General features: G+C 34.5%; 1 pseudogene; it reads left to right on the forward strand.

Moving 5' to 3' along the window:
- The first annotated feature begins 12,498 nt into the window (after nt 1-12,498).
- LOC149151706 (protein GLUTAMINE DUMPER 2 pseudogene) lies at nt 12,499-12,831 on the forward strand (annotated as a pseudogene).
- The last annotated feature ends 584 nt before the right edge of the window (nt 12,832-13,415 follow it).

Genomic DNA, 13,415 nt, shown 5'->3' on the forward strand with positions numbered 1-13,415 from the left:
CTGACCCATTAGACTCTTATATATACCAAGGAGGTCTTGTCATTTGAATCATCCGAGAATTTTTCATTTATGTTATGTCAAGGAGGTTTCCCCATCAAAGTGGCTAATTATCAAGTCGTTGATTTATCTTTTCTTCTATTTTATGATCTGGTTGCATAACATTTGATATCACAACTTTGGATTCAAGGGTTTCGATGCTTCAAAAAGGCAATCTAGGAATTTTCACTATAACTTCCTTTCCACGAGGCTTCAGAAGCTGAAATTATTACCATGTTGAGCTGAAATCTTAGTGAACATCATGTGAAAATTTTAGATCTTGGTTTGCTATATTTCGCAAGATATCGCCTGAAGATGTTAGGAATTTTGCATGCTTCAAAATTTAGTCTCAAACAAGTGACCTAGGGAAAATTTTCATAAGTTTCCCTTCAAGCATCAAATTTCAATTTCGTAAAGGGTGACTAAAAGTGCATGAATTATAGTTTTTTTGTATCAATTTTAGGGTCAAAGGTTAAAATAGTCACATGTCGTATCCCGTATAAGTTGTCTCTATTTAACTAGTCCATAATCAGGTCATCGTGCGATATTTAACATAACTTTATCTTGAATAATCCAATCTTGGACTTGTGTAATTGGAGAGAATACTCATAGGGATAACACAAGATGGAATTTTAGACCTTGTGAGGCTGAAATTATAGAGATAAAAGAGTTTCAAGATCAAGCCCTTAAAAGTGGGAAAAACTAAGCAACCTGAAAGCTCTACTATGATGCTTGAAGAATAGGAAGAAATGCAACATGATATATCAAAATTATGAGACCAAGTGAAATAAAATTTTGTCTCACAAAGAGTGACAAAAAATGAACTAGAAGCTAAGATGGATAGTTTATAAGAAAAAATAAAAGGCAACATGGACGATTTGAAGGATGGTTTAAAAGAAGACATAAGAGTTTTTAAAGTAGACATTGACATGATGAATGTCAAGTTAGAAGGGTTGAAAAAGATTCTTCAAGAAAGCCTTCCCAGTGGTGATAAGGAAATCCATGAAAATCATGATGAGGAGAAAAGGAATATGAATTAGGATTTTAGAGAATCCAATGTTTAATTTAAGACTGATCACATTCCAAAGATATACAAGGAAGTTTGATGGAAAGGATCTGGTCACATTGATACTACAGATGGAGTAATTCTTTCATCTACATGATGTTCTGCACACAAAAAGGTACGTGTTTCATATTTGTATTTAAAACAAAATCAGATTGTGTGGTATGGATGACTTTGTTCTCGTAAATTAATTTTCACTTAGACAATTTTTATGAAAGAATTAGTAGTAAATTATGAGGATAAAAATAGAAATAACTTGTTTATCCAATTGGCAAATAAAAACAAAAGGGTTCAGTGGCGGAGCACATTGAGGACTTCTAATGATTTAATATTAAGGTAAATGATATTATAGAAGAGCATAGGATTGATGTCTTCATAGGGACTTTAAAGGATAACATCCAACATGAGATTCTCCTTTGGGAACATAATTCATTGGAGAAGGCATTCAACATAGCAAGAAAAATTATGGCAACAAGGAAGTCTACCACTCACAACTATAAAAATGGAAATATTTCTTCTCCTAGCCTCCCAAAACCTAAAAAGTTGACACCACAACAACTAAAGGAAACAAGAGAAAAAGGGCTTTGTTAGAGTTGTGATAGAAAATATTGTAAGGGTCATAATTGGGCTGAGAAGAAATTATTCTACATGGATTGTGAAGAGGACGAAGGAAAGGAATAAAAAACATCAAAAGAAGAGGATATACATCATGAACCAACCCTAGATAAAGAAGAAATGAATCTGACTGTATATTGCAATGCAATGGAAGGAATTACCACTCCTCAAACTCCCAGGATAGAAGGATATGTCAAGAAAATAAATGTAATAGTGTTGATTCATTCTCATAGTACCCATAATTTTATTCATTGTAAGATATCAAATGAATTGAATTTCTTTCTATGTCCAACACTAGAGTGTCAAGTGATGGTTGCAAATGGAGGAACTATAATTTTCTCAGGGAAGTTTCATAATGTCAATCTAACCATGGGATAATATGTATTCAGTAGTCCAATGATTTCCATTTCAATGGGTGTTGTTGATGTTGTATTAGGAGTCTAATGGTTCCCACCTTAAGGGACAATAACTTTTAATATTCAAGAATGTTTCTTCAAATTTTTTTGGGAAGGAAAAGAAATTGAATTAAGGGGCATCACAGGGAAGCTATGGAAGATAATTAATTCTAATGGCATTAAAAATATTTTGAAGAAAGAAAACGAGGTATAATTTTACAATTATGCTCACTCGATGTTAAAACATCGAAATCGTCTATTTCTCTAGATCTTCAAAGAATCTTGGACAATCATTCTGAAGTATTTGAGACTCCAAAATGCCTCCCACCTATTCATGATAATGATCATTCTATTCACTTGATTCAAAGAAGTGTTCCTCCAAAGATCAAACCTTACAAATATCCATATGCCCAAAAGAGTCAAATTGAACACGTGGTTGTGGAAATGCTAGAAGCAGGTATAATTTGACCTAGCCAAAGTTAATTCTATTCTATAGTAGTATTGATACACAAGAACGATGGATCATGGCATATGTTGCAAAATTAGAGGGAGCTCAACAAGCTCACTATTAAAGATAAATTTCATATTCTTGTCATCGATGAATTTTTGGATGAATTACATGGAGCAAATTACCTCACCAAGTTGGATCCTTGTTTAGGATATGATCAAATTAGAATGAAGACTTAGGACATTCTAAAAATAACATTCAAAACCCATGAAGTTCATTATGATTTTTTGGTCATGCCTTGTGGCCTACTATATGATCTGAATGATAGTACATTTAAATGTTTTGAGGTACAACTCAAATGCACAATATCTTACCCATTGATGTACTATCCTCTTTGTACCTATAGCCATCTACACTAACCAAGATTCTACATGCACTTCTTTATTAAAACCACACTTATCCACCAGGCCAAGAATTACATAACTATAATTAGATCTACAGTCAATCAAAATAGAAACAACTTGATCACAAATATTATCGTCCATCTCGATAATAAATGCTTAGGGATCCTCCTTCATGTTATCTTGCACTGCATAAATCTGTGGAATGCTCTGCCCAACATCCACAATTGTGTACACATATTGTGAATTTTAAATTTGAGGCCTACCACCTTGATTTTGTGGAAAATCCCTCTTGAGATTTTCCTTTCCACATATACAATAGTGCAACTATCCCTTACTATATCACCTTTATTCTGCTGCCTTCTAGGTTGTGACCCATTAATCTTCTTGTAAGGTGCAATATTTTCTTTCTCTCCTTCATTCTAATGTCTTGTTCGATTCCCCTTCCATTTACCTTTAGCTTTGTCTTTCCCTTTCCAACCTTACTGAGATTTTGTCTTACGCTTTGATTTCTCATAACATTGCCTCAATTTCCCAATGATTTCCTCAAGTAACTGAGGCTCATCATACTCAATTTGATCTTTAAATTATAATGGAATTCCACTAACAAATCTCTAAAATTTGGCTTTTTCATCCTTAATATACGATACATACCTCAACAACTCTAGGAACATAGTCATACACTCCTCATCTATCATCAACCCGATCTTTAGCTCATCGAATTCCATGGCTTTGCTGTCATAATACCTCATTGACAAATATTTATTCTTCAAAAGTATCTTCGATTCATGCCAACTCAACTCCTTTGTCATGATGTCTCTAACTCACTTCACATCTTCCCACCAGATGTCTGCTTTCCTTTTCAGGCTAAAAATAACTATTTTGGCCTTAATGTTCTTTGTGTAATCATGCAGCTTAGAGTACTTCTTCATCCTGAGTAGCCATGCCTCTGCATCCTCTGTCTTCTTCAAATCCCCATCAATGTTAGGTGGCTTTGATTTCTTGAACTCATCTAGAAATTATCCCCTATCACCCCTGCTATAAGGATGATAATGATGATGAAAATGGTACCTCTCAAAACTAGAACTAGAATAGAACCTATATGCATTGCCTCTTCTATCGTGTGTATCCAAGAACCTACCATCTCCGATAATGTCATCCCTATCTAACCAATTCCCACCATGATATCCCCTGCCATATGCCCCATTATTCCTATGCTCCCACCCATGGCTGATCCTAAGTAGTCCTTATCTCTGTAAATATGACAAAATCTGAAGGATTACTACATTAACTTCTGCTTGTTTCTCCTGTGCCTGAATGATTTTGTCATTATCTACTTTGCAACTTCTTATTTTTTCCTTCAAACTTCTCAATGTGTCTACTAAGTCATAATAGTGCCCATCGCCATTTTGCTCGTGGACTGTAGTCTACCATCTTTTAGTCATCTTTGATCTTCTTCCTGCAAGTATACCATGTCAGCCTAAACAAAAATATAATGTAATCAGCGTACCTTAGTATAGTTCATGGGAACATATCTCATCTATGAGATCAAGCAGATTAGTGAAATACATGTATAAACATAATCATATCAGTACATAAACATCATTTCAACCATTATCCAGTTACCATGCTTGACCATGCCAACCACATACCATGACCTCATGCATGACAACTATAACTAGGTCAATGTATGCATAATGACGTATTAACACTGACATGCATAACAAGTGCATAACTAATACACACTCACGACAAATAGATCGAATAACAACACCATCAATTTTCACATGACAACACAACTGCTACCATGCCTACACAACAAGTACACATACCACAAGCATAAATAACACATATTAAACTGACATGTATGCATGACCAACACATTCTGCCCATATAGTCCAAGGGGTGAACCATGCTCTGATACTACTCTGGAACACCCTCCTACCACATTTACGCAAGCTAATTGGTTCAATGGGCTAAAATTGTGATGAAGTGTTAATATGATGTGACTCAACTCCCCATGGATAGTTAATGAAGTGGAACCAACAAATAAAAAAGAAATTTTACCTTTCTCAAGAGCTACAAAACCTTTAGGAGAGGACCAACCCTTCTAAGTGCCCAACCCATAAGACAAATTGTCATTTTGTTGAGATAGACCCCTAGTCACTCCCATGACAAGTCATGCATGTGAATGAGACCCTCGAGTCACTCCCATAACAAGTCATGCATGTGATTGTGGCTTCTTTCAGGAAGTTATGAGCCAGGGAACCGATATTATGTGCCACTTTTATAGGGTTAGGTATTAGGCATCTACCCAAAACTTCATGGAAATTCCAGAAGTGATAAAGAACAATGAATTAAAGCTACTAATGTAATCATTGATGTGACCCTTACTAGCCATGACAGGTATTTCATCAAACATATCACAAACATGTAATCTAGAGGTCATAACGATAGATCTGAACATAGGGGTCTCACACTTATCTGAGAATCATCAAGAAAAATTGATGCCTTATCACAATATATGAATTATCATCTATTATGTCATATATTCATTAACATTTCTCATACTAATCAAATCATGATGAGATCCATAACCAAAGTATGTCTTGAACCATGCTTAGAATCAGCATATAACCAATATAATAAGAGTAAAACAGCCATACAAACCACATATTAACAAGTACATTGACACATCAAATACTAAATGAAAATGAGTTATTATTTATGTATGCAAAATTCAATCAAGTCAGGGAATTCCACGAACCACTCCACCATATATTGGGCTGAACCAATTATTTCTTTTAGCCAATCACCCCCATGCCATATGCCAAGCATGAATGTGGGACTCACAATAGAACCAATCAAGGCTTCCTTCGGGTTTACCGTATATCCACCAAGGGATTCCTAGGCTCCAAACCCTCATCAATATAACCAATCTTTACCACAATCCCACCGGGGCACTAGGCCCTAAACAAGCACAGATGCCTCCAGATCTCTCCACCTAAACCATGAGGAATTTGTCTGTCTGCACCTCTCAGATTTACCGTGTATCTCACCATTACCAATCAAGTGATTCCTAGGCCTATGAGGTGTCCACCCTCTTGTCTTTTTTGTGTATCCTACATTTACCAGTCAAGGGATTCCTAGTCCCAATCAAGGGTACTCACAACCAGGTTTTATCATATATCCCACCAAGGGATTCCTAGGCCTTTCTATTAATAATGAGACCATCCCACTTAGCTTTGAATCCATCCGGCAATCCCGCTCAACCAAAACAAGAGAACCCATCTAACTGTGGCTATCCAAAAATGGAAAGGTAAGGCTGAAAGACACTGTCACACTTGTCAAGACCCATTCCAATGATAACAAGAGAACCAAAAACAAAATTTCATGTTTCATGCGCCAAAACTAGCAAGGAAATTATACATGCAACTCAATACCTATGAGTAATCTCATTGTAGCCACTTGAATTATGATCTTCCTTGGTTGGTCCTTACTTTCTCTTTCTTTCTTGTCCTTATTTTTCCTTCTTTCCTCCAATTCTATAATGCTCCAAGAGTATTCTAAGTGTCCAAGACTATGAGAGAGAGAGAGGGTAGATAAAGAGAGCTCCAAAAATGAACTAAAAAAAGGTTAAACTAACAAAATGTTGTGAACTAATCCTTAGAACCCTTTTTATCAATTAGGCCTCTATTTTAGTCATTTTCCGTTATTTTCCTTCATTTTCCTCCTCACATGAAACCTGTGACTTTTCACCTTCCTTTTCACCCCATTCCCATTATTTTCATAAATAAAATGCCAATTAATGCCACTTTTCATTTCTGAAGCCCTTTACATTGCCTTTGCCAATTTCCTTAGCCACAATAAACCAAATGAACATCCTCATTAGGATGTTTTCGCACCATTTAGCTTGGAATACATGTCCCATGACCTTGGTTATTATTTTTCCTCTATTAACTTTATTACATGGAATTTTGACCAGGGTTTTTACACTGTATTTCTCCTCTTTCCATGAAGTTACATACAACTTGACTCATTTTATATGCAAGAGAACATTACTCTAGTGAGATTTCACCATCATTATTGATCATATTCTTTGATTTTTCCTCTAACCCTTGAGAGGGTCTCACTAAATAGTCCTTTACTAAATTTGAGAGGATGTATCTAAGCACCTGGGGCCATGAGAAGATATGAAACTTCTACAATAATTTACCATAAGCTAACTTAGGATAACATAAGTCGTGTTGATCTCCTTGGGATGGACCACTTCTAGAGTTTTGAGCTCCATCACTCCCAAGATAAAGGCAAGCTGTCTCTTGGGTGATAGGGTGTATTCTTGCAACAAAGTGATGGATACACAACTAACGAGGATTGTTGGAGTGATGGGTTACTATGTGAGCACTAACAAGGTGAGGGAGGTATATTCGAGGTAGCAAATAAATGAGGTTGTCATCAGGTTCCATTCACTGACATCAAGTGTAAAAAAGGTCACACCTAGGATCCCTCTTTTAGACACAACATAACTCTAGGTTGAGCATCATTCATTTTCCTCAATATTCTCTTCTATAATTTTCCTAAAAGGGTTCCTATCATTTTTTATTTCTTTCTGGTTTCATTATTTCTTTGTGGTTGCATGTGCGTACCACTACTTATGATATAGTTCCTAGAGATGCATCACTATTTAATTTTTTCATACCTTTCAATTTTAGTCACTCTTAATCTCTCACCATTTTAACTAGATTTCCTTTGTTTAGCAATTATTCTACCCATGAGGAGATATGATGTAATGAGTGGACTTTACATTCTAGCACCATTTTGCATTCTATTTGTATAGGTTGGTTCCATGCACTTGAAGGATAGATGTATTCCATAGTTCTACTTTTTCTCCCTAGAAAAGATTACTTTTAACTCGATTTCATGTTTAAATGTTGAAAAGGACACCTATCAAACATACTTTTATTTCTCTTTTGAACTATTAAAATTATGAAGGGAACAAAAAAAGAAGAAAAAAATAGTGGAGGGAAACCCATATTGGTTCTGTCTTCTAAAATGTAGTATCAATTAATCATGCCACTCTTGAACACGGCACTTATTTGCAAAATTTTTCCTATTATCAGGATACAACTTTACTAGAAATCGTACCATCATCATAAGTCATTTACTCATTTAGTTGGTTTATTTCTAGTCACCATGGAGAGTGGTTCAATGCCTCAGGCATTGTCTCCCTATATAATTGGTGTTCTTGAGTCAATGCTTCTAGGTGATAAATGAATCATGCTATATGTTAAATCAAAGTAAGCCTGAGGTGGTAATTTATAGTCCACGATGACCATCCTTGTATCAATTATACTTGGTTATTCTATCTCTTCAAAATATTTTGATGATGTATGTTTAATTTCAATATATGGGGATACACTACGACCCTCCTATGATATATCTTTTCTTATGGATGTCAGCTACATATAAGAAGTAGATTTATAAACCAACTAGTACCTTAGAGCTTGTAGTCATTGGTGGTAAGTTTATTAATGATTAATAATGGGTTCACTAATTGACTCTTGATTAATATATTATATGGGTTTTCAACATTAGATTATCTATTACCAATTGCTAAATAGTACTAAGTACCTTAGGGCTCATTTTCATTATTGGTGGGTCCCCTCATATCTATTAATTGTACACATTAAGGAATATTAATTAGATAGTCATACTATACTTGATCCTGACAAAATATATTCACATTACCTAGAATTGTACCATTGAGGCTAACACAAAGACCTTGGCATTTGGCGACGTCGCTCATTTAGACTACCCCTTCCAAGTTGTGATGGAGAAAATCATTATCTTATGAGTACTATTAAGAACACTTAAGCCTTATTGTTGGTATTAGATACCTTTGTAACCTATATTATGATATATATCCATGCTATATTTTCTTATGGCTAAAATCACATGATGACATCGATACACCACATAAGTTTTTGTGGATGTGGGCTTGCATCTTATTACATGGATCTATAATGTATTATGTTGGTAGCCATGCTTTGTTTCCTTTATTAGAATGGGTATTCCTCACTTGGAGATTATCAATATATGTTTGGTCGATGATTTGTTGTAGGTACTTACTAGATCCTTGAACTTGAACTTATTTCCTATACTACTTCCTAGTTACTATTATTATAACGCATTTTTACCATAAGTTTGTCTTATTACCCCATGCATTATGGGGAATCTATTATAGCTTTATTTTCAACTCTAGGACTCATTGAGGACCTACAATGGATATTCTACAAAGACTTTATCTTTTCTTCCCTATATTCTCTATTTTAGTGGGAGATTTATTTTCATAATTCTCTAGTAAGGTGTGACTGAATGCATTCTTCACCACTAAAAATGAATGATTGGTTATTGCACCACTAACAAGGCATGGCCAATTCATTACTAAAACACTTGTAGCATGTGACCACCCATTAATATTTTCTATTTAGTCATATTTTAGGGTATTAGCACTAGGATAATTCAATACCTCACATCATAAATTTGGGAACTCATATTAGACGTAATGTTCACTATGTTCCAGAGGTATAGAGAAATCACTTAGCCTCCTCCATTAGTGTATATAAGGAAGGAATCCCAAGGGATTAAGAGAGAATATATCATGGTAAAGTTATGTTGCTCGACTTCAAAATGAATCTTCTACACTAACCTACAAATATCATAGTGTTCATGGTCATGCGAGGGCCAAGGAGGTGTATGATCAAAGGAATAGGAGGAATATACAACTAGGAACTTGAGGGATATGCTTAATTTTTATAATTTTTCTCAGTTCATAAATATAGATATTGATGGGTTTTCCAAAACGATGGCCACCAAATCACTAGGGGCCACAATATTCCTTCTCATAGCATGTATTAGTATCAATTGCACTAGATCTAGTGGAAATTAAAATTGTAGTATACCCCACAATTTATCCCAAGCCAAGGGTCAATCTAATTGAATGCTCACCCATCCATGGGGGAGATTTCTCCATGACATAATGCTCACTTTGCAAATTATAACGCTAAGAAAACAACATATACAACCTATTAGATCAAGAGACCAACAAAAGGAAGGATACATAGTGCATTAATCTATAGATATTATGGATCATTGTGGAGATATATTGAAATATTAATCATAAACAAGTTTTCAAAAAGTCATGTGTACATCATGAACACCACTAAGAGCATTGAAATAATAATGTTAGCTCTAGACATAAATTCCAACTTCTTTTAGAAGCATTCAATCTCTAATCAAAACCTTGACTTCAATGGAAAGCCAAAAAATAATGAAAAGAGAGAGAATGATCCAGGTGGATGTTGGTGGTCACTAGCCTATTCCAATTGGATCCTACCCACTATCTCTTTCAGTTCTTCAATTTCCTTAATTGTAGCACAATTCACTATCTTTTGCAGTTTTTTGGGTTGTGAACTTCCGGAGCTGTTTTGCAACCCGAGATGACATCTTTTGGGAAAACTGGAGCAAACATTGGTCACCGATCATGTTTTCCACTCAAAAGTTGTAGTCCTCGGATAAATATTTCTAATGAGGTATTGTGTATGTCAAATGGATATCATATCCTAAAGTTATGACCTTGAGAAGTTGATAAATCAATTTAACCAAACGAGGCCCATAGTTTTGGTGCTTCATCTCTTAGAGTTAGGTTTTTGGATGTTTAGGGTTTTTCATTATTTATCAATAATAAGTAGGCCTTCGAGCCTTATTGCAACATAGTTCAAAGGCATTTAGTCGTCACGTCTCTTCTTAGAGATAAACTATCATCACTCCAGCTAGTTTTATTTCCATTCTGTTTGAAAGCATATTTCAATATTTGATATTAATGAAATATTTGATATTAATGAAATAAAGTGGTGTTTTTGTTGCATCTTATATTTATAGTTATATACGAAATTTGTTGCGTCCCTGTTTAAGTTCAGATCTGAGAAAGAAATAGATAAAAAAATAAAAAATTTCATGAAGAAATCTTCATAGCTTATATTCAAAGTGTAAGCTAAAGTGCATATACAGCCCTACAAAAGTGAGAATGATGATATTAATTTGAATAAATGTATTTCAAAGTCCATAAAATAAATGAATATTTTTCGTGAGAATGATGATATTAATTTGAATAAATGTATTTCAAAGTCCATAAAATAAATGAATATGAAAAATATTATTTTTTGACGTAGCTGAAAAAATCATAGCAAAATTTGATAAGATAACTAAATAATGACATTTAAGAAGTATCTTAAATCTTCACTTGTTATATATCTATCCTATTAAATATTAAAAAAAAAAAAAATCTCGTAAACTACCATTTATTGAAAAAGAGTAGAGAAAAACTTACAAAATGAAAAAACAACTTTAAGAGAAAAATCCATTTAATTAAAATATTAGCTTCTCGCCTGAATAAAACCAACCTGAGGACACTGTATCTAACAATTAGCAAAAGCCAAAGATGAGCCAGTGGTTCAAACTAACCAGACCAACATGGCTAAAGCATCCAAATAATCTATCTAAATACATGATGAAAATGGATATGAAAACTCAAATATAACACAACATAAATGTGAAATAAATGAAAAACCAAAATGTTTTTACAAAAATACAGTGAATGAAGAAGGTCAACATGATTTTCATATGAAAAATCAAATAGCACACAACTTGAATGTGCAATAAGAAAAAACAAACGTAAATGTGAAATAAAAGAAAGCAAAATGTCTTTTTAAAAATACAGAGAATGCAGTAGGTCAACCTGACTCGATCATGGCATTCAATATGTCATGTGAGCCTTTTGCCACATTTTCCATGGTCGAAAATTATAGAAAATTTTCAAATGTGAATTTCGTTCCATTTTCCATGGTGGAAAATTATAGAGTTTTTGTAAAAAGAATTTAGTTCCATCTTGATATAAGAATGTCACAATGACAGGTACGACTATCTACTTCCTTTGTTTCTTTTACCTAGCAACATTGTTTATTTTAAATTTCAAGTGGTATGCGATGTCTGCACATATTTGGGTTGTTCAAAATCTATCACTTTATAACTAATCTGCACATTCTTTTTCGCTGTTGGATTGTCGTGTCGTGGTAGTCTTCATTATTTTAAGATTTTCCTCTGCACACAATTATCCTTCCAGGAACAACTAATTTATTTAAGAAAGCATAAATGCTACATCACCGTGGTCCTCCAGTCGTTATGGCTGTCACATTCAGAATACGAACACTTATATTTTAATCCAGTTATATTCACAAACCTGAAACTACATTGGCCCCATGAGTTCCATGGAGAAAAAAAGTAGCTAACAAGTTGTCAAAAGGATTGCACACACCTCATTGCCAACGTTCAGTATTTTTATATACTCAAGGATGAATGATTCACGGCCCCACGCCACAGGACGTGAAGGGTAAAAGCGAAACAATACCCAGAGCTGTTTCGATCTGTTGACAGAAAGAGATTTATTTTTGTTATTTGAATTATTTAGCGAATCAATAATCAATGACAGAAGATACTGGCTCCCATAATGTCACACTTACAGCACCATGGAAGTCACCTGTTCCATACCTGTTTGCAGGACTGGCTGGCATGGTACTTCTGATTGCTATTTCTTTTCTAATACTCGCTTGCTCTTACTGGAGGTTTTGTGCTGATTCGGAAGAATTAAGTAGTAGGGCAAGTTCAGCTCAGGGGGGAGGGGAAAATCGCGACATACAATATATTGTAGATACAGAAGAAAATGTGATGGTGATTATGGCTGGAGATGAGAAGCCCACTTTCTTAGGTAAGCCCATACCTTATGATAAGCCTGGAGACACGGTTGCAGACGTATGATAAATGTTATTTGCCCGGTAGTTAGGGTTCCGACGGATCAGGTTTTGCAGTGAAGCTAACGAGATTCATGAAGGTACTATTAGGGTTTTTTTCTTAATCTTTGTGCTTCTGCAGCAGAACCAACCAAATTTGCCACCGCTTTTACTTTATGGGAGAGTAGTGATTGGTGCAACCGGAAAAAGCTCGTATGATCTGTAAACGATTTCGAATGTCCATATACAGTTCACTGTACATATAACATGGTGAGATTACTGGTAAATAGATTCCAAATATTAAAATTTCAGAAGCAGGAATATGCAGGAGTTGGTTATGGGACTTATTTTTATATTACTTGTATCTTTTTACACTAAAAACATATAGGATAAGTCTCAGAGATCTGAACAGAGTAAGATTGCTAATAAATAGATTAAAGATTTCTAAAAAAATGCTTTTTCTTAAACGCAAGAATTTATGGGAATTTTAACAGGTGATTTATTGGGATTTATAGTAAGTAACACCCATTTATTATCTATCCAAATCAAAGCTGGTAGGATTTATAAACGATTTTGAATATCTATATCTATATGTTGTATATCCAAAATCAA

Source organism: Pinus tabuliformis, chromosome 9 (assembly GCF_031772625.1).
Source record: "Pinus tabuliformis cultivar Carrire ecotype Pingquan chromosome 9, CPIR1, whole genome shotgun sequence".
Classification (NCBI taxonomy): Eukaryota; Viridiplantae; Streptophyta; class Pinopsida; order Pinales; family Pinaceae; genus Pinus; species Pinus tabuliformis.